Source organism: Pleurodeles waltl, chromosome 9, assembly GCF_031143425.1.
Source record: "Pleurodeles waltl isolate 20211129_DDA chromosome 9, aPleWal1.hap1.20221129, whole genome shotgun sequence".
NCBI lineage: Eukaryota > Metazoa > Chordata > Amphibia > Caudata > Salamandridae > Pleurodeles > Pleurodeles waltl.
The window spans coordinates 591,048,876-591,071,265 of record NC_090448.1 but is presented as its reverse complement, the minus strand read 5'-3'; positions in this window follow the sequence as shown (position 1 = coordinate 591,071,265).

Here is a 22,390-nt window from a genome sequence, read left to right as displayed (position 1 = left end):
AACAGGGCAACTCGGAGGGCAGCTGTGCGACAGGGGGGGGACGGGCCCAGGGAACCCACTCTCCACGAGGCCCTCACCACCATCATGGGAGCATACAACCGCTCCCAGGAGACGATGGCGACGGTACTGGCCCGGTTCCAGGAGATCCAGGTACTGCAGGAGGAACACTATCGGGGGTACAGGGAGGACATCAGAGCCCTCACCTCCACCCTGGTTACCATGGTAGGGCTGCTGCAGGACCTCATCAACACCAGGACGGACACTCAACAACAACAAAGGGCCCCTGCCACTAGCCTGGACCAAGAACAGCCAACCACCTCCGCCGGCGCTAGTGGACAGGAGGCCCCCGCACAACAGCAGCCCACCAGACCCCCACCTCCTGCAGGAGAAGAACCACCCCGCAAGAGGGCCCTGAGATCTCGCAAGAAGACAGAGTAGGATGTCAAGACCCCCGCCAGCAAAGGATACCACCTGATGTCATCCCACTGTCCCACATTGTCACCCTGTCCATCCTTGAACTGCCCATGCTCCATCTCTCCACAGGCCTCTGGACAATGCACCTGTGTGACTGTTACTCTGGACTCTGCCATGGACATTCCTTCACCATAGCCCCCACCCACTTGAAACCACCCATCCCATTTTGAGCACTGAAATAAACACCTATTTTGCACAAAACTATCTGGAGTCTGGCTGTGATTTCAAAATATTGTAATTGACATGACAGTGCAAATATGTCCTTGTACATAGTGAAGTCAACAAACAGCTGCCACAAAGCTGTAGTCCATGGGGAAACGAAGCACAGGACTCGTAGTGGGGACCCCAGATCTGAAATAGGGAGGGAAAAGCCACAACTCAGTCATCATACACTGGGGCAAATAGACAGGCAGCAGAGATGCAGGAGAGTAGTTCAGATTTACTAAATTATCTTTGAATTGTTACCTGTGTCCTATTGGAAGTACTGTTCAATGATTCTGTCCCTGTTGTCTGTTTCAGCCCCGTCGTCTTCCTCCTCGTCACTCTCCACAGGTTCCACCGCTGCCACAACACCACCGTCTCGACCATCCTCCTGCAGGAAAGGCACCTGGCGGCGCAAAGCCAGGTTGTGAAGCATGCAGCAGGCCACGATGATGTGACACACCTTCTTAGGTGAGTACATTAGGGATCCACCTGTCATATGCAGGCACCTAAACCTGGCCTTTAGGAGGCCAAAGGTGCGTTCGATCACCCTCCTAGTACGGCCATGGGCCTCATTGTACCGTTCCTCTGCCCTGGTCCGGGGATTCCTTACTGGGGTCAGTAGCCACGACAGGTTGGGGTACCCAGAGTCCCCAAATAGCCATACACGGTGTCTCTCTAGCTGTTCCATCACGTAAGGGATGCTGCTATTCCTCAGGATGTAGGCGTGATGCACTGACCCTGGGAATTTGGCATTTACATGCGAGATGTACTGGTCAGCCAAACACACCACCTGGATGTTCATGGAATGGCAACTCTTTCTGTTCCTGTACACCTGCTCCCTGTCTCTTGGGGGAACCAAAGCCACATGGGTCCCATCAATGGCACCAATGACGTTGGGAATATGTCCAAGGGTGTAGAAATCACCCTTCACTGTAGCCAATTCGCCCACCTCAGGGAAAATGATGTAGCTCCTCACGTATTTCATCAGGGCAGACAACAGTCTGGATAACACCTTCGAAAACATGGGCTGAGACATCCCAGAAGCAATTCCCACTGTTGTCTGAAATGACCCACTTGCCAAGAAATGGAGTACTGACAGGACCTGCACCAGAGGGGGAATCCCTGTGGGTTGGCGGATGGGGGACATCAGGTCGGGCTCCAGCTGGGCACACAGTTCATGTATAGTGGCACGGTCAAGACGGTAGGTCAGGATAATGTGGCGTTCTTCCATTGTCGACAGGTCCACCAGCGGTCGGTACACGCGAGGATTCATCCGTCTCCTCGCCAAACCCAGCGGACGGTGCCTAGGAAGGACAACATGGAGCACACAGTCAAGCAACCCACAGGTACGTACTCACAGCTAGCACAGTAAACGATTCTCTATGCAGTGAATGGCGTGTCTGAGTGGCTATGCAAGGCCTAGGCCTGTGTGACGCAGTTGAAATTGAGCCATGTGGACCCTCGAAATGGCGGCTGCCTGAGCTGTGAAGTGTGACAATGGGATGTGAGGTCAATGCGCTGGCGTGGCACACCGCGGCGGTCAGCGGTCGAAGACCGCGGCGCGAAGCCGCATTGGTTAACATTGAAGCCTATGGGTTTCAGGAGCCAATGGCGAAGGGCGCCGGCGGTGGCGGTACGCACCGCCGCGGTACGCACCGCCGCGGACGTGACCGCCATTTTCTATCTACTTATCCACTTGCGACTTGAACTTTCACAGGAGAGGACCTATACTGCAAGTGTTGCTGTGACCTCGGTCTGGAAGGGACAATGGCTGCTGCGACTGGGGAAAGGGCCCCTGCCTTCACTGGAGAGGAGTTGGAGAAACTTGTGGATGGGGTCCTCCCCCAGTATGCGCTACTCTACGGTCCTCCAGACCAACAAGTGAGTTTAATTCAATATGGATTTGGGGCCACTGGCTGGCTTGGGGGCCTGGCGGGGGGCCTGGCGGGGATGGGGGGCATGTTGGGCCTGGCGGGGGGCATGGCGGGGGGCCTGGCGGGGATGGGGGGCATGTTGGGGCTGGCGGGGGGCATGGCGGGGGGCCTGGCGGGGATGGGGGGCATGTTGGGGCTGGCGGGGGGCATGGCGGGGGGCCTGGCGGGGATGGGGGGCATGTTGGGGCTGGCGGGGGCATGGCGGGGGGCCTGTCGGAGATGGGGGGCATGTTGGGCCTGGCGGGGGCCTGGCGGGGATGGGGGGCATGTTGGGGCTGGCGGGGGGCATGGCGGGGGGCCTGGCGGGGATGGGGGGCATGTTGGGGCTGGCGGGGGGCATGGCGGGGGGCCTGGCGGTGATGGGGGGCGTTGGGCCACTGGCAACGAAAATGCAGACAAACTTGAACGTGGTATTTCTCCCTCCCTGTACGTGTCACATAGGTCCGCGCCCATGAGAAGATCGGGATTTGGCGTGCCATCGCCAAGGAAGTCCGGACCCTGGGGGTCCACCATCGACGGGGCACCCACTGCCGCAAGAGGTGGGAGGACATCCGCCGCGGGACCAAGAAGACCGCTGAGTCTCTGCTGGGGATGGCCTCCCAACGTAGGCGGGGTGCCTGCCGTCAACTGACCCCCCTGATGTTCCGGATCCTGGCAGTGGCCTACCCTGATTTGGATGGGCGCGTGAGGGCAGCACAGCAGACACAAGGGGGTGAGTCCAAGCGTTATCTACTCTGTTGTCGCGCAGTGGAGGTGTCTGGGTGGGGGAGGAGGGCTGTGGGTCCCCCTAGGCCAGGGCGATATCTGTAGGCTGGGCACCCCCGTAAGCCCCTGTGTCCCCAGCCACCACCCTCAGTAGTGTGTCAGTACAGCCATCCCTGGGCCGTGTCATCCATGGGTGCAGTTGTCAACTCTAGGCGTGTAGGGCATGTTCCACGGAATGCGTAGCGGACCCCAAGTGCGCAACTTAGTGCAGGGGGCATCTGTGTCTGTCATGTCCGCTAACTGTACCGGAGATCCATGTACTCAATATCCCTTTATTTCTCTCTCCCCCCCCCTTTTTGTTTGTCTTTCTGTGCTTGTGTGCATCAGCATCATCAGGCGGAGGAGAAGTGGCATCGGGGCAGGAGGGAGCTGCATCTCACATGGCCCAGGAGGGCCATGCCACAGAGTCTGACTGGACCAGTGAGACGGAGGGCGAGGGGAGCTCCACAACGGGGACGACTGGACCCTGCAGCGACACGGACACGTCCTCGGAAGGGAGCTCCCTTGCGGGGGTGGCACCATCCGTGCCCCCCGCCATTACAGGTACAGCCGCCACCCAGCGCACCATCTCCGCCCTCCCAGCAGCCCCTCAGCGTTCGCCCCGTGCCCGCTCTGCCAGGAAGCCGGGCATCTCCTTCGCCCCAGGCACCTCAGGCCCTGCCCCTGTTACCCCCGCTGCCCTCAGTGAGGAGGTCATTGACCTCCTCCGAACGCTCATTGTTGGGCAGACTACCCTTTTGAATGCCATCCAGGGGGTGGAGAGGGAGGTTCATCGCAGCAATGCGTACCTGGAGGGCATTCATTCGGGTCAGGCTGCCCATCAGCGATCGTTCCAGGCTCTGGCCTCAGCACTGACGGCAGCCATTGTCCCTGTCTCCTGCCTCCCTCTACTAACTCCCTCCTCCCAGTCTCCTGTTCCTCTGCCTGTCCCACCCACACCATCAGACCAGCCTGCACACACCTCAACACCCAAGAGAAGCTCATCCAAACATAAGCACCACAGATCACGCAGACATTCACACACGCAACATTCCGATGCAGACATGCCAACAGTCACTACCACCTCTGTGACCCCCACCTCCTCGTATCCCTCCTCCCTCCCTGTGACGTCTACACTCACACCTCCATTCACCTCACCATCAGCCAGTGTTTCCATCACCAGCACACCCTCCAGTCCAGTCCGCACACGTGCAGTCACCACCCCCACTGCCATTTACACGTCCCCTGTGTCCTCTCCCACTGTGTCTGTCACCCCCTCTTCCACACCACACAAACGCAGCCACCCACCCACCCAACAGCCATCCACCTCACGACAGCCTATCCCTCCTGCACCTGCACCCAAAGACAGCAAACGTGACTCACCTACAACCACATCCTCTCCCTCCACTCCCATTCCCACTGTACCTACCACTCTCCATTGTCCCAAGAAACTCTTCCTCCCCACTGCTAACTTCTTTCCTGACCCTGAGCCCCCCCCTCCTTCTCGTCGGGGTAAGAAGAGCACCTCAGCCACCACTAGCCCTGCAGCCCCCTTGACAAGGGTGCAGGGGTATTGGAGCCCACCAGCCCGCATGTCTGGATCTTCGCCCAGCAGCAAGGGGACAGCCAGCCCACCCCCTGGGAAGAGGAGCAGAAGGCGGAAGGGGCGCCGCAGGAGCCCGGCTTCTACATCCCCCCCGGACACCACCCAGACACAGTCACCAGCCACAGCTCCAAAGGGAGGAAAGGGCCACAGACTCCCGACTAAGGAGGGCAAGGGCAGCAAGTCGGAGAGGTCAGGCTGCAGGCCTGCTGCCCAGGAGGAGCCCACCACCCCCATAGCCGCTGGCCAGGGAGGACCCAGCCCAGCTGGCCAGGAGGGCCCCACCACCCACAGCCCAGGTGGGCATTGAAGGAGCACCATCCCCGCTGCCCAGGAGGGCACCACCAGGCAATGAGCAGTTGGCCATAGACCGGCCGCCGTCTCAAGAACCGCTGAACTGGGCCCCGCCGTCTCCAGCACCGCTCCGCTGGGGACCGCCGTCTCAAGAACCGCTGAACTGGGCCCGCCGTCTCAAGAACCGCTGAACTGGCCCCCGCCGTCTCAAGAACCGCTGAACTGGGCCCCGCCGTCTCAAGAACTGCTGAACTGGGCCCGCCGTCTCAAGCACCGCTGAACTGGGCCCCGCCGTCTCAAGCACAGCTGAACTGGGCCCCGCCATCTCCAGCACCGCTCCGCTGGGGACCGCCGTCTCAAGAACCGCTGAACTGGGCCCCGCCGTCTCCAGCACCGCTCCGCTGGGGACCGCCGTCTCAAGAACCGCTGAACTGGGCCCGCCGTCTCAAGCACCGCTGAACTGGGCCCCGCCGTCTCAAGCACCGCTGAACTGGGCCCCGCCGTCTCAAGCACCGCTGAACTGGGCCCCGCCGTCTCAAGCACCGCTGAACTGGGCCCCGCCGTCTCAAGCACCGCTGAACTGGGCCCCGCCGTCTCATGCACCGCTGAACTGGGCCCCGCCGTCTCAAGCACCGCTCCGCTGGGGACCGCCGTCTCAAGAACCGCTGAACTGGGCCCTTCAAGGCAAGACCCGCTGAACTGGGCCCTTCAAGGCAAGAAGCGCTGAACTGGGCCCTTCAAGGCAAGACCCGCTGAACTGGGCCCTTCAAAGCAAGAAGCGCTGAACTGGGCCCTTCAAGGCAAAAAACCGCTGGCCCTTTGGCAGACGTGGCAGGGCAGGATCTGTCTCGGGCAGGGCTGCAGGATGTCCTCTGGCCAACATGCCTCCTCCAGTGGCAGTGGAGTCTGTTATGGACTGTTTGGACTGTGGCTTTGCTCTCCCCAGGATGGCCCAGTGGGCAGGCCACCCACTGTATGGACTGTATGGACTGTGGCTTTGCTCTCCCCAGGATGGCCCAGTGGGCAGGCCACCCACTGTATGGACTGTATGGACTGTGGCTTTGCTCTCCCCAGGATGGGCCAGTGGTCATGGAGTCCCCTCGTGGATCTGGCGTCGTGTACTCAAGTGGCTGAGGTGCCCCCCCTTCCCTTCCCCCTGAGGTGCCTGTCCTATTTTCTTTCTGATGCCCCTGCAGTGTTCTCTCCGAGGAGTTCTTGTCGTGAGACTGGGCCTTGCCCCTTTGCACAGGACCCCTGTGGTCCACGGACAGTGGTTGGACTACATTTAGTAGCTGTATATATTTTGTACATAGTTTATTTATTTATTGGGATTACTGGTGTCCATATTTCAATATATCTGCCCGTTTATGATCTCTTCTTTTGGTCTTTGCATTATTTCGGAGGGGGGGGTTTGTGGGTTGTGACAGTGATCTGTGGGAATGCATTGATGTGTGTGTTGTAGTGGGTGTGGGTGGGTGGGTGTGTGCCGGTACTCTTTTCCCTCCCCTGTGTCGTAGGTGCAGTACTCACCGATGTCTTCCGCGCCGCCGGGCGTGCTCCTGGTACAGGAGCAGGTATAGGAGTGCGGGGATGACCTGCAACTCGGGTTCCATACTGCCGGGATCTCGCGTGGAGTGCGTAGAGGTGAGCGTTTTCCCGTTCGTAGTCTGTTTCCGCCGTGTTTTTATCGGCGGTGCTCCCGCCCCGGAAAAGGTGGCGGATTGGTAGGTCGTGATAGGGTGGGCGGTACATTGTCTGCCGCCTGGCTGTTGGCGGGGACCGCCGCGCTGTTTGTTTGTTCCGCTGTGGCGGGCGGAGTGTTAATGCGGCGGGCTGTGTTGGCGGTTCCCGCCAGGTTCAGAATTGCATATTTTGGACCGCCGGCCTGTTGGCGGCTTGGCCGCCGCATTATCACCGACCGCCAGGGTCAGAATGAGGGCCAGTGTCCTGATGTAATTACTACAGACAGCTAAAGGTCATTACTTGTATGCTATCACAGTGTTCAGATCATTTGCACTAGATGTGACCGTTCCCATAAATGCACATTTTCAACATAAAACAGTGTTCAAGGGTGTTTATTGTAGTGCAAATAATTGAGGGAAAGGTGCAATGGAATGGGGTGATGGAAGATGAAAGTCCAGGGTATTGTTCCAGTCTGTTTGTAGCACAGATCCAGTGTCCAAGGGGGCCATAGGAAGGGGAGCAAAGGCAGTTAAAAATGGACAAGGTGACAGAGTGGACACAAGGGTGACAATCAGGAGAGTCTCATATCCTGCCGGTGGTCTTGGTCTTGGCAAGTGTCTCAAGGCTTCTGTCTGGGGGAACATTTGTGCAGTGTTTTACCTTCTGCAGGGGGAGGGGTGCTTGTAGCCTGTTGGTCCTGTGGATCCTCTGCCTAGTAGCGGAAGTGGAGGGCTGGTCAATAGACTGGCTAGAGGTAGGGGCCCGCTGCTGTGCAGTCCATTCCCTCATGATGTTGGCCATGTCTGCCAGCACCCCTGCTATGGAGATCATGGTGGTGTTGACGGCCTGCAAGTCCTCCCTGATCTTCTGATGGTGTTCCTCCTGCAGCCGTTTGTTCTCCTGCATATTGTTCAGGATCTGGCCCATAGTGGTCTGCGATTGTTGGTAGGTCCCCAGGATCTTGGTGAGTGCCTCCTGGAGAGTCGGTTCCCTGGGCCTGTCCTCCCCCTGGCGCACAGCAGTCCTCCAAGTGTCCCTGTTGTCCTGTGCCTCTATCCCCTGAACTGTGTGCCCACTGCCACTGACCACAGGTCCTTGATTGTCTTGGGGGCGAGGTGTGGACTGGGGTGCCTGTACAGGTGGGCACACTGCTGACTGACATGTCCTGGGGACAGAGGACTGGGGACGCTGGGCGGGTGCTGTGGTGTTGGATACTGATGGGGGAGGCTCTTTGGTTGACTGGGGGTGGGCTTGGGTGACAGACTGACCAATGGTCCCTGGAGGGCCAGGTAGTTCGTCCAGATCAGTTCAGAGTTACTTTCATCACTGGGGGCATCTTCTGTTGGGGGACTGGTTTGTCGTTGTACCTCCTCTCCACTGACATTGGCTGGGGCACCTGTGGGGATGTAAGTGATGTATTATGCTTCATGTCTGTAACATATTGTACGTCCCTAGCTTCCTCTCTATTGCTGCTGTTACCCTGCCACCTTTGTACGTGTATGGTGATGTATTGTGGGATTGTTAGTTCCCCTGTGCTGTACATGCTTTTGTGATGGGTGTCCATGCAGGGCTGGAAGGGCTGTCCATTCATTGGAATAGCATGCAGGGCTTGGCATAGGGGTTAGTCATATGTGTAGGTGAAGTATGTGGGATGGAGTGGAATGATGGGAGTGAGGGTGAGGGGGTGAGATGGCATGCAGGTATGGTGGTGATAAGTTGCAAATCTTGACTCACCAGTGTCCAGTCCTCCAGCTACTCCAGTGAGTCCTTTAGGAGGCAGTATCGCCAAGACTTGCTCCTCCCATGTTGTTAGTTGTGGGGGAGGAGGTGAGGGTCCACCGCCAATCCTCTGGATGGCGAGCTGGTGCCTTGCTGCCATAGAACATACCTTCCCCAATAGGTCGTTCCACCTCTTCCTGATGTCGTCCCCTGTTCTTGGATACTGTCCCATGGCGTTCACCCTGTCCACGATTCTCTGCCATAGCTCCATCTTCCTGGCAATGGGAAATCTGCTGAATGTGTGCGCCAAACAGCTGTGGCTCTATCCTGACTATTAACTCCACCATAACCCTCAACTCCACATCTGTGAAACGGGGGTACCGTTGTGGGGACATGGGTGTTGTGTGTAGCTTTGTGGGTGTTGGGTAATGTGGTTGGGTGTGTGAAGTGGGGTGCGTGAGGGATGTATGGGTGTATGTGGTGTGTTTGTGTGTCTAGTTGTCGTAGTGGTCTTGGTGTCAGTCCTGTGGCAATAATTTGTATTCGTAAATGGTTGTGGGTAATGTGGGTGTGTATTTTATAGTGCTGTGGGTGGGTGGGTGTGGTGTGTGTATTAGTGTCAGGTGTGTGTTTTTGGTATTGGCCAATGTTGTGTAGTTTAGTATTTGGGTGTCCATTCTGAGCGCGCCAGTGTGTATCACGAATGGTTTACTGCCATTGAATGTCCGCCGTGGTGATTAGTGGGTCATGATGTGGTGGGCGTTGTTTTGTTGGCATAATGGTATGGGTGTTGGTACCAACACTTTAGCACTGAGCTTTGGGGTGGTGGATTTGTGTATGTGGCAGTATTCTGTTGGACTGGTGTTGATGTGTCATAATTTGGCGAACGGACGTTCGCCTCCGTGGCAGTATGTTGGCAGCCATCACCGTGGGGGTAAGCAGGATTTACCACTAATGTCACGATGAGGGCCAATTTTTTAAAAAAGGAGGAGAAGCACCAAATAGTATGCTGTGCTTCATCATCATATACTTTATTCGACCATAGGTCATAAAAGTTACATATTAAATTGTACAAAAAAGGTACGTTTTCTTCATTATACTTTTAAACTGGCTGAAAATAGTAAGGTTTAGAATAGGAAAAGCTTCTGTAGGCAATGGCCTACTATAATCCACCATTGATCCCGATACATAACTTAACATTTAGATACCAGGGTTTCTGAGACAATTGCTTCATAACGTTAAAATAGTACAAATATTTAAAACTCTTAAAACAATATGGGGTGATTTCAAAATACATATTTCCCAGATGGTATCATCATCAAGATAAATACAAACTATCCGACCCAAGATGTAAAAATTTAAAGTGCTGATTTGATGTTACATAATAATATAATTCCTTAATAATTTAGATGGCATACTTTAACAAAAAGAGCCTACTACCGGCACAATCATTTGGCAAATTTAAGCACTGTCAAGTCGTTAAGACACAAGCACAGTGTGATAAAAAGCTTATATATTAACTTAAAATGGTTATCGGATTCATGTTAAAATGGCACGAGTACCAGACAGATGCATAAAAAATAGCTCTTTATGGCTAAAACTAGTGTTAAAATGGCAGAAACACATAATGATTACCTACATAATGTCTGAAAAATCTATTCCAAGCCCTATCCAACCCACTTCATCCAGATCATCTTCATCATCAACTTAGTTCATCAATGACCATAAAAGCACATAAAACAGAATATAATAATTCTTAAGTAAATAAATAAATACATGTCTGTAAATAGGTGTAAAATATTAAAACAATAACTTGATTTGCACATATGGCTCTAAATCTTACCTATATAGAGATAAGACCTTAAATAACTTTTTGAAGATGGCAACGTATGCGCCAAGCTGTTGCTAAATACTTACTTACTGAAAGAATTACGTCAGCTGAATTATGGCTTTTTAGAACCCGTAGAGCCAAGGAGCAATTCTTGAATCCCATGTCCCTGCAAATCTTGCGGATCCATTTTGTTCGCGGAATCGCATAGGCTGGGCAGAAGAACATAAAATGCTCAATGGTTTCAAAAATACTGCCACAGGCAGGGCATGTATCGGGAAGATTAATCGACCCCCACCTATGAATCAATGACATCAGGGGCAGTGAGCCAAAACGAAACCTTGCGTATAAGCTCTTGCCTTGCAAGTCCGGTATCACATCCAAATAGGATTCAAACTTTGGGGACCATTTAATATCAGTAAAGGAATTAGTTAAGCGACCATGGGATTTATGGATTATGTAGTTGTCCTTAACATAAGACCAATAGGTTAACTTTAAAACATTTTTGTGCCGTCTCTCTAATTTGTGGGGATTTTCCCAATAGTCGCCCAAGCCCAAAAGCCTAAGCCAATGGGCCACATGGCGAATCCAGGGAAGAGTATTAGCATTTTGGCATTTCAGTAAATCGAGTAATGCGGTCTTATATATATCTAGTTCGGGGGTTGTCCATAATCTAATCCAATAAAGGGGAGGTCTTAGAGTAGCTAGATCTGCTACTCGGCTTAACCCCAGATCTAGAAATAATGGAAGCAAGGGTGTAGTGCGTGGACATGCAATTAAAGCCCTTGCAAAGTTGTTTTCCCCCACACTGATCTTATTGCAGTTAGCGTAACCCCATACCTCCGCTCCGTACAGGGCTGCACTTTGAGCCTTAGCCGTGTAAATTTTTATTGCTGGGGAAACAACCTTTGTAAAGGAGCTTTGATAAAAACGCAATATGGATGAGGCTCTATGTTGAAGGAGCCCTGCACTTTTCGTAATCTGCTCTTCCCATAGTAGTTTACTGGTTAACCTAACTCCCAAGTAATCTATAGAGCTTACTTCCTTCAGCGGTACTCCCTCAATGTGGATGGAACATCTTTTCCTAGGTCCCTTGGATAAGACCATCAATTTTGTTTTGTTAATGTTAACCTCCAGCCCATAATCGCTACAGAATTGGTTAAACCGGTCAACAAGGGTCTGCAACCCCATTGGTGTCTTAGAAATGAGGAGTGAATCATCGGCAAAGAGCAGGATAGGGATTTTTTGTGTATTCAGGGAAGGGGCATCATTCTGGCCTGTGGACACAGCCTTTACTACTTCGTTGATAAATATAGTAAACAGTAGGGGGGCTAACACGCAACCTTGGCGAACTCCTCTTCTGATTGGAATCCGTTCTGTCAGTTCGCCTTGTTCACCCCACCTCACTTGGGCATAAGTGTTCTCATGCAGTCGTTTTAACAGGAGTAATAGATCCTCTGGGATTCCCAATCTACCCAGCACTTCCCACAGTTTGGCTCTTGGGACCAAATCAAAAGCCGATCGCAGGTCTATAAATACCACATACAGGCATTGTTTGGCCACAAGTACATATTTCCAATGCAATATGGCCAATCGAAAAACCTGGTCTATCGTGCTTGTTTTTGCACGAAACCCTGCCTGTAGATGGGAAAGGATTTGGTACTCCTCAACCCAATTGATTAACCTCTGTAAAATTTGTTTTGCAAAGATCTTTTGTAGGTTGTCTATAAGGCTAATTGGCCTGTAGTTGGCTGGGAGATTAGCATTCCCTTTTTTATAAATGGGTATGATCTCTGCCCCCTTCCATGTACCTGGAATTTGCCCCCCTGCCGCTATACTATTTGAGATGGCATTAATATACCAGGACCAGATATGTGGTTCTGATCTATAAAGATCTCCAGGAAGCTTATCTGGTCCAGGTGCTTTGCCAGGTTTTAGGCTATTTATAGCCTCAAGGGTCTCTTCTATTTTAAAAATTAGGCAACGCTCAGGGACACACTGAGACTCCACTTGGGAGGCCATACGGGAATTTGGTTCCAACAATTCTGTTGGAGAGTGGACCACATTGGTGTCCATTGGGCCCTCTGGTAGGGCATAGAGAGTAGTAAAATGCTCTACCCAGCTTTCTGGTTGGATATGGTTGCTGGGACAACTCCTACCTCCATTTTCCCTTTTAGACAGAAGCTCCCAGAAACGCTTATTGTTCTTCTCTCTGGAAGCATCTAATAATTCCTGCCACAGGGAATCCTCCCACTGCTTTTTAGCATAAGACAAAGTTGCTTTGTATAGGGACCTGGCTTGTTTAATTTCCCCCTGGGAACCAGACATTACTGCAACTCTTAACCCAGACTTAGCCTTTGAGCACCTCTCATCAAACCATCCCTTGCTTGCCCCTTTCCCTTCATGTGTCTTTGACCGCCTTGTTTTATAAAAAAAAGACCGTAGTTGGGTATACATGTTGTCATGTATTTTGAGAATCGGAATATTCCCCACTGCCTGGTCTTCATACTCTGCCAAATTATTTAAAAAAATCTGATATATTGCTCTGATATGATGAGGGTTGGACACCACTTTTGGCCATGTAATCTTGGTGAATTTGTTATTCCAACAAGATGGCGGAATGATTGTGACATGGTTATTAAGTGTTCTCCTGAACGTTTCTCCAGAAAGAGTAAGGAGCAAGGGGAAATGGTCACTGTCACATCTTACTTCTATTTTCATATCTACCAATTGGGGCCACAACCTAACATCGACCAAGAAGTAATCAATAGTGCTTGTCGACATGCCCCTTTTAAAAGTAGGTGCGCTGTTCATATCAGATGGAGTTCTACCGTTACAGGCCCTAAGGCCATGATTTAAACATAATGTGGCTAATTGCATGGCCACCCGAGATTTTTTGCAAGGCTGGGTAATAGATAGTTGTGGGATCCCCCACTGCTCATCTTCTTCATCAGTTAAACCACTTGTGAGAATAGAAGGCTCGAAGGTACAGTTAAAATCTCCAGCTATGATTAGAATAGTTGAGGGGTGGAGGCTGCCTACAAATTCAGACAGAATAGCCAGGGTGTGGGACTCGGAGCCATTTGGGACCGATCGTATATAAGCATTAACAATAACAATTTGATAATCTTCTGTTAAACGTAATACACATGGCTTTTAGATCTACAGAATCAATTCCCAAAAGCTTGTAGTCACACTGCAAATTCTTGTTAACAAGTAATAAGAGCCCACCTTTTGCCCGGCCCCTCCCCTTCTCTGGAGGTATAGCAGATGCACTAAATGAGAGAAATCCATCTATGTTGGTGGCATCCTCCGCCCAAGTTTCCTGAAACAAACATATGTCTGTTTTTTTAATAAAAGAGGCCCATTCACCATCATCTAGTTTCTTTGCCAGGCCGGCAACATTCCATGACATAAGTTCTAATGTACATTTATCTTGGTTTGTCACCACAGGTGTGCATCCAGCGTCTACCACACTCGAGTCAGTACTACAAGTGTTTGGTGATAATGTTTTGTCATCCCCCGTAAAATGTAAGGCCTTGGAGCAGGCCGTCACATTAGTTACTAGTTCAGTAGTCAGTCATACAGGATTGGGCAACAGCCTGGGATTAACTTCCTTTCGTGCAGCACCTCCGCGGGAATTAGTTAAACCATCAGATCCTGCCAGTCCCATGGCTTGTATGCTGTGCTTATTTTATCCAATCCATGAGTAAAAAAAAAAAGTGCCAGTGAAAAAAGGAGAAAGAAAAAACAGAATATTATCAGAAAGAATATGTGATTTTAGTACATGAACTTCATGATGAGAAAGTAATTCCATAGAGAATCATTTAGTAAATCAAGAGGCAAAAGTGTTTTGCTGTATCATATGTTGACAGCATTTCAACCCCTATTACTTAGGGTCATCATCAGGACAGTAATGCAGAAGATTAGTGGTGTTCTGGCTAGTTAAAATGAGGAATTAGGGAGTGAAATAGGTAGACAAGATAGGTGTAATCAGGTTGGGGTTAGGATGACTATTACCCAAGGATAGCTGCAGAGGGTGCGTCCAGAATCCGGGAAGGGTTTGGGGCAGACAAAGAGGCTTTGGGGGAAAAGAAATGGTTTTCCTTTCCTCCAATGTCTCTCTGGAGTGCATTTGTGGTGCATGATCATGCATGGGGTCGTGACTGGGCAGCAAGAATGCCCAGTAGACCACCAAGGATTACATTTTGTAGATGATGATGTTTTGCAAATTTATAACCCAATTGCCTTGCCAACATGTGCAAAATCACTACAAGCCATCAACACGTCCCAGTCTACCAGAAGGTTTCAAAGTAGCTGAGGGCATGGATCTTCTTCTATCTGATGCTGCAGTCTGCAAAGCTGATTTAACTGAATTGTCATATCGCTTATTTGGTGCGGACGGAAAGATGAAGAAAAGCCAGTTCCTCCGGACAGGAATTCACAGTCTGATCTCTTAGAAGGTTAGGTTTTTACCAGTAATTCCATCTCCAGTCACAAACTACACAACGGTATACACAGCTCTAAAAAAAAAATCAAAATGTGCATGCTCAGCTTGAAGACCTGCCTATACTGCCAATGTTCTGTGATGAATGTGTTCTCTGTATTGTAGCTGGCATTTATATGAGCAATCCAATATAATTTGATGCTCTTTATCCAATGATGGGCATTTTCCACATGACAAAAGTTGGTTTCAGTATGCAGGAAGTTATCCCAGTAGATGTGGCATAGACGACACACTTATTGAGGCTAAAATCTTTGGAAGCAAATCTGTCCAGTCAGTATTGAGTGGAGCTCATTAAGTTGATTTGTTACAAGGTATGCTCATCATGTCTGCGGCTATAGAAACATTGCGTTGAAATGCTTTTTGGAATAAGACTCACAAATATTAGGTTTTGCATATCTTAAGGGTGCACTTCAGTCAAAAGACATAGGCCCTCATTACAGGCCTGATGGTAAATCCCACTTACCACCGTGCAGAAGACCGCCAACACACCGCTGCGGTGGCGGAATACCGCTACAGTTATTACGACCCACAGCTCGGAATCCGCCAAAATCCAGACACCGACACAAGTCAGCCACACCAAAGGTCAATGATAAACTGGCGATAACAAAACCTCCACCGTCACGGCAACAGGAATACGCCCACACTATCATGACACACGAATCCACGCGACGGTCTTTCAACCGCGGTATTCCATTGGCGGTACACACCTCCTCACTAAAAATAAACACACATTTACAAAACACAACCACATTGGACAATTCGAAATACACACACCTGATACACATACACACACCACTCCCACACACCCAATCCAATTTAAAACACACACCCACATCACCCACAAACCCTTATGACCAGAATTGCGATAGAAGGCCAGAGAGAGACACCACCAGAAACAACACTAGCATCCACAGCCACACACCATCATCACTCACACAACATCAACGTGTCTCTGACAACACACACAAACACATCCCCTCACACATCACAACCGACACCACCTCACACATCACCCACACCACATCATGGCACCTCAACGACACCCCAAGTTCTCTGAGGTAGAGCTCAGGGTCATGGTGGAGGAAATTCATTGCTAGGAAGATGGAGCTATGGCGCAGAATCGTCGACAGGGTCAACGCAGTGGGACAGTACCCCAGAATACGGGATGACATCAGGAAGAGGTGGAACGACCTACGGGGAAGGTGAGTACCATGGTCTCAAGATACCAGATTGCAGTACAGAGGACTGGCGGTGGACCCCCACCTCCTCCCCCACAACTAACAACATGGGAGGAGCAAGTCTTGGCAATACTGCATCCGGAGGGCCTCGCAGGAGTAGCAGGAGGAATGGACTCTGCTAAGGCAACTCTCAACTATAATATCCCCCACCCTACCTGCATGCCAATACAGACCCCCACCATCACCCCCATCACTACAACACCGCATATATGTCTCACTATCACAACCCACACATCCCAACACCAAGCCCTACATGCAACAACAAAGCATGGACACCCATCACCAAAGCATGTCCACAACAAATAACCACACAGACCCCAAACCAAATATCACACAAGGACCTAGACAAGAAATCAAGCACTGGAGTACAGGGTCACTCACCCATTGCACACAATGGCACATACAGATGCAATAATGATGCCTTTACACTCCTTCAGGACCCCTACCCAACGTCACTGGACAGGAGGTGCCAGATATGTCCACCACCCCCCACAGAAGAGGCCCACAGTGATGACAGCAGCTCTGTCCAACTGGATCTAGATGACCAGCCTGTCCCATATGGGACCTCGGGACAGTTGGTTCCCCACACACTGGCACATGCCACCACAGAGCCTCCCACCTCAGGAAACACCAGCACAGCACCCACCCAGCTGGCCCATCCCTCTGTCCCCAGGACACGTCAAGCAGCAGTGTGTCCACCACTACAGGGAACCCACGCAAACCCACAAACCCAAGAACATCGGGGACCTGGGGGCAGTGGCAGTGGGCACACGGTTCAGGGGATAGAGGAACAGGAAAACAAGTGAACTGGGAAGACTGTTGTGCGACAGGGGGAGGATAGGCCCAGGGAACCCACTCTCCACAAGGCCCTCTCCAACATCATGGGAGCGTACCATCATTCCCAGGAGACGATGGCAACGGTACTGGCCAAGTTTCAGGAGACCCAGCGGCTGCAGGAGGAACAGTATTTGGGGATCAGGGAGGAACTCATGTCCATCAACACCACCCTGGTCACCATTGTAGGGGTGCTGAAGGATCTTGCGAACACCAGGAGGGACACTGTGGCACAACAAAGGGCCTCTGACACTAGCATCGATGATGAATAGCCCACCACCTCCGCCGGCGCTAGTGGACAGGAGGCACTGCCTCAGGACCATGACACCAGCACCCCACCCCCTGCAGATGGAGAACCACCCCGCAAACGGTCCCTGAGATCCAGGACAAAGACAGAGAACAATGACAAGACCCCGGCCAAGAAATGAGACCACCCTGAATGTCATCCTTCTGTCCCACTTCGTCAGCCTGTCCATCCTTAAACTACCCTAGCTCCACTTCCTATGCCCCTTTGGACAATGCACCTGTGAGACAAATAACTGGACTCTGCCATGGACATTCCTCCACATTCACCCCTGACCATTTTCCAACCCCCTCCACTAATTTGCACTTAAATAAACACTGTTGAATCACAAAACAACCTGGAGTCAGTCTGTGCTTTCACAATTGTGTATTTGCTATAACTAAGGAAAATAGCAATGTCCATTGTATTGTCAACATACCTATGTCACACAGCTCTAGTCCATGAGGTAATTTTAGCAGAGGTCACACAGTGGGACCCACATCTGTTATATGGAAAGGCAAAGTGACAAGACAGGGTCCATACACTGGGTGAAAATGACAGACTAATGATTGGTCAAACAATAGTATGAGATGTGGGAGTCAGTGATATCTTCTTACCTGTGTCTCACTGGAAGTATTGCTGGTAAACATTGTTTCTGTTGTCGATATCCTCTTCTTCTGCCTCCTCTTCTTCACTGTCCACAGGCTCCACAGCTGCCACAAGACCTCCAGCTGGACCATCCTCCTGCAGAAAAGGCACCTGTCGTCCCAAAGCCAGGTTGTGCAGCATACAGCAGGCCACAATGATCTGGCACACCTTCTTTGGTGAGTAGTAGAGAGAACCACCTGTCATATGGAGGCACTGGAACCTGGCCTTCAGGAGGCCTAAGGTTCTTTCTATAATCCTACTAGTTCACCCATGTGACTCATTGTAGCATTCCTCTGCCCTTGTCCTGGGATTTCTCACTGGGGTCAGTAGCCATGACAGGTTTGGGTAACCAGAGTCACCTGAAAATATTGAGGAATAACTGTTAGACTCACACTAACCCGTAGGGACAACCCCAGAGCCAGACAACTATTCACAGGGTATAGGGTCCTTGTCCTCACCTATTATCCACACACGGTGCCTCTGGAGTTGCCCCATCACATAAGGGATGCTGCTATTCCTCAGAATGTAAGCGTCATGCACTGAGCCAGGAAACTTGGCATTCACATGGGAGATGCACTGGTCGGCCAAACACACCATCTGCACATTCATCGAATGGTAGCTCTTTCGGTTTCTGTACACCTGTTCACTCCTGCGGGGGGTACCAAGGCCACATGTGTCCCATCAATGGCACCTATGATATTGGGGATATGTCCCAGAGCATAGAAGTCACCTTTCACTGTAGGCAAATCCTCCACCTGAGGGAAAACGATGTAGCTGCGCATGTGTTTCAGCAGGGCAGACAACACTCTGGACAACACGTTAGAGAACATTGGCTGGGACATCCCTGATGTAATGGCCACTGTTGTTTGAAAAGACCCACTTGCCAGGAAATGGAGTACTGACAGGACCTGCACTAGAGGGGGGATCCCTGTGGGATGGCGGATAGCTGACATCAGGCCTGGCTCCAACTGGGCACACATTTCATGTATTGTTGCACGATCAAGTCTGTAGGTGACTATTATGTGTCTCCCTTCCATTGTCGACAGGTCCACCAGCGGTCTGTACACCGGAGGATGCCACCATCTCATCACCTGCCCCAGCGGACGTGCCCTATGGACGAGAACAGCGAGTAGAGAGTCAGCCAACACTGAGGTATTACAAAATGTCATTTGCACACATTTATTAATCCGCAATGTGCCTGTTACTGTGTGTATGCAAGACCTAGATAGGTGTGACACAGTTATTATTAATGCCATGTGGCACTCTGAAATGGCGGCTGCCTGACCTGTAAGGTGGGACAAGGGGATATGAGGTAACTGCGCTAGTGTTCAACACCGTCGCGGTAGGCGGTCGAAGACCGCTGCGCAATCCTGCATTGGTTAACATTGGACCCTATGGGTCCCAGGAGCCAATGACGATGTACGCCGGCGGTGACGGTACGCACCACCGCAGACGTGACCGCCATTTTCTGTCTGTTGACTCACTTGATACCTGACCTTCGACAGGAGAGCACCTACACTGCAAGTGCTTCTGTGACCTGGGTCTGGAAGCGACATTTGCTCATCTGTCTGGGGAAAGGGACGCTGCCTTCACTTCGGAGGAGTTAGAGAAGTTAGTGGATGGGGTCCTCCCCCAGTACACGCTAATCTACGGTTCTCCAGACAAACAGGTGAGTACACTGTGAGCATGCTGCATGGGCAATGCCTGTTTGGAGTGGTGTGGATGGAAGATACATGGGGTGTGGGGGACTGAGGCCTGCATGAGCGCACGGTGAGTGTATGTGCGTCAGGGCAAGGGTGCGAACGTGGGCCAATGAGTATGGCGGTCCGGACTGGTAAAGATTATCCTTTTCCCCTGTACTGTTCCTCTAGGTCAGCGCACACCAGAAGAAGGATCTTTGTCGTGCCACCGACAAGGAAGTCCTGACCCTGGGGGTCCACCACAGATGGAGCACCCACTGCAGAAAAGATGGGAGGACATTCGCCGCTGGAGCAAGAAGACAGCAGAGGCCCAGCTGGGGATGGCCCCCATCGTGGGAGGGGTGCCCATTGCACCATGACCCCCCTGAGGTTCCGGATCCTGGCGGTGACGTATCCGGAGTTGGATGGACGTTTGAGGGCATCACAGCAGCCATAAGGGGGTGAGTACAGTCACAATCATCTGACTCTGCGCGCATTACCAGGTGTCTGGGTAGGGGAGGTGGCCAGTGGGTTCCCCTAGGCCAGGGCGAGCTTGGTAGGCAAGGTCCCTTGTGAGGCAGGCTCAGTGGCACCCCAACCCCACTAGTGGTTAGTGCAATCTACACCTAGTCAGGCTCCTGTGACTTCCATGTGTGCAGCAAGTGGGCATAGGCCTTGTACCCCATGGCCCTGTGAATAATCTAGGAACTATAAGTGCATGGCGTAGTGCAGAGGTCTGCTGTGTCTGTAGTGTCCACCAACAGTAGTGGTGTTGCATGCACTGAACATGTCTTTCTTCTGTCTTCCCCCCCTTTCTGTGGTCTCCCTGTTCTTGTGTGCAATAGCATCATCAGGCGGAGGAGCAGTTGCACCGGAGCAGGAGGGAGCTGCAACCCACTTGGCCCTGGAGGGCGAAACAACGGAGTCTAAAGCCACCAGTGGGACGGAGGGCGAAGGGAGCTCCACTGGGGGGACAGGAGGTGACAGCAGTGACCAGCGACTCCTCCTCTGATGGGAGCTCCCTTCCGGTGGCGGGCCCCTCTGTGTCCCCCACATCAACAGGTACAGCCGCCACCCCCCCACCAGCACCGCCCTCCCAGCAGCCCCTCAGCGTGTGTCCCGTGCCCGCTCACCCAGGAGGGTGGGCATCTCCTTCACCCCAGGCACCTCAGGCCCTGACCCAGTCAGACTGCTGCCCTCAGTGAGGAGGCTATTGACCTCCTGAGATCCCTCACTGTTGGGCAGTCTATCATTCTGAATGCCATCCAGAGTGTTGAGAGGCATTTGCAACAAACAAATGCATAGCTGGAGGGCATTCATTCTGGCCAGGCAGCCCAACAGAGAGCATTTCAGGCTCTGGCCTTAGCACTGATGGCAGCCATTGTCCCTGTGTCCAGCCTCCTCCCTCCAACTTCCGCCACCCAGACCCAATCGCCTGTACCTCAGCATATCCCAAGCACACCATCAGACCAGCATGAAGACACCTCAACACACAAGGGTGGCTCAGGAAAAGATAAGCACCACACATCCCACAGGCACTCACACAAGCACCATACCCATGCAGACATATCAACATCCACTGTCTCCACTGTGTCCCCCACCTCCACATCTCCCTCTTCCCTCCCAGTCTCGTCTCCACTCACACCTGCATGCACTACATCTTCAGCCACTACCTCCATCACCAGCATGCCCATCACCACACACCGCTCACGTGCACTCACCACCCCCACTACCATGCACACATCCCCTGTGTCCTCTACCAGTGTCTCTGTGAGCCCTCCTCCCAAACTACACAAACGCAGGCACACACCCACCCAACAGCCATCCACCTCACAACAGCCTCCAGCCCATGCACCTTCACCCAAATTCAGCAGACGTATACCTCCTACAACCACTACCTCTTCCTCCACTCCCAAACCCCCTCCATCTTCCCGTCCCAGTGTGTCTAAAAAACCTTTCCTGGCTAATATTGACCTCTTCCCTACACCTCCGCCCCACCGTCCGTCCCCTAGGGCCAGGCTTTCCTGGTTCCAACCCAGTACCGCAGCCACCACATCCCCAGGCACAGTGGTGCCAGCAACTGCGAGCTATTGGAGTGCACCAACCATCAGGGCTGCCAGTGTGCCACGGAGCGAGGGCAAAGACATTCTGCCGCCTGCAAAACTAAAAAAGTTGCCCACATCCCAGAGGGAGAAGCAGAAAACACCTGCCACCAAAGGCTCAGGGAAAACAAAAGGCGATAGTGGCAAGACAGCTGCGCCACCATCCAGGGTGGGGAAGGGCCAGAGACTAAAGGGCAGGTCCAGAGAGGGCATGGTGGCACCGACTGAGGGACCAGTGTCACACCTTCTGTCCATGTCGATGCCAACCTGTACGGCGGGGAAGACTGCCACCTGCACCGCCACAGAGCCCGCCACCAGCACCACCGCCACAGAGCCCGCCGCCAGTACCACTGTCATTGAGCCTGCCACCAGCACGGCCGCCACAGAGCCTGCCACCAGCACCACCGCCACAGAGACCGCCACCATCACCACTGTCATTGAGCCCGCCACCAGCACCACCACCACAGAGCCTGCCAACAGCACCGCTGCCACAGAGCCCACAGAGCCCACAGCCAGCACCGCTGCCACAGAGCCCGCAGCCAGCACTGCCACCACAGAGCCCGCAGCCAGCACCGCTGCCACAGAGCCCACAGCCAGCACCACTGCCACAGAGCCC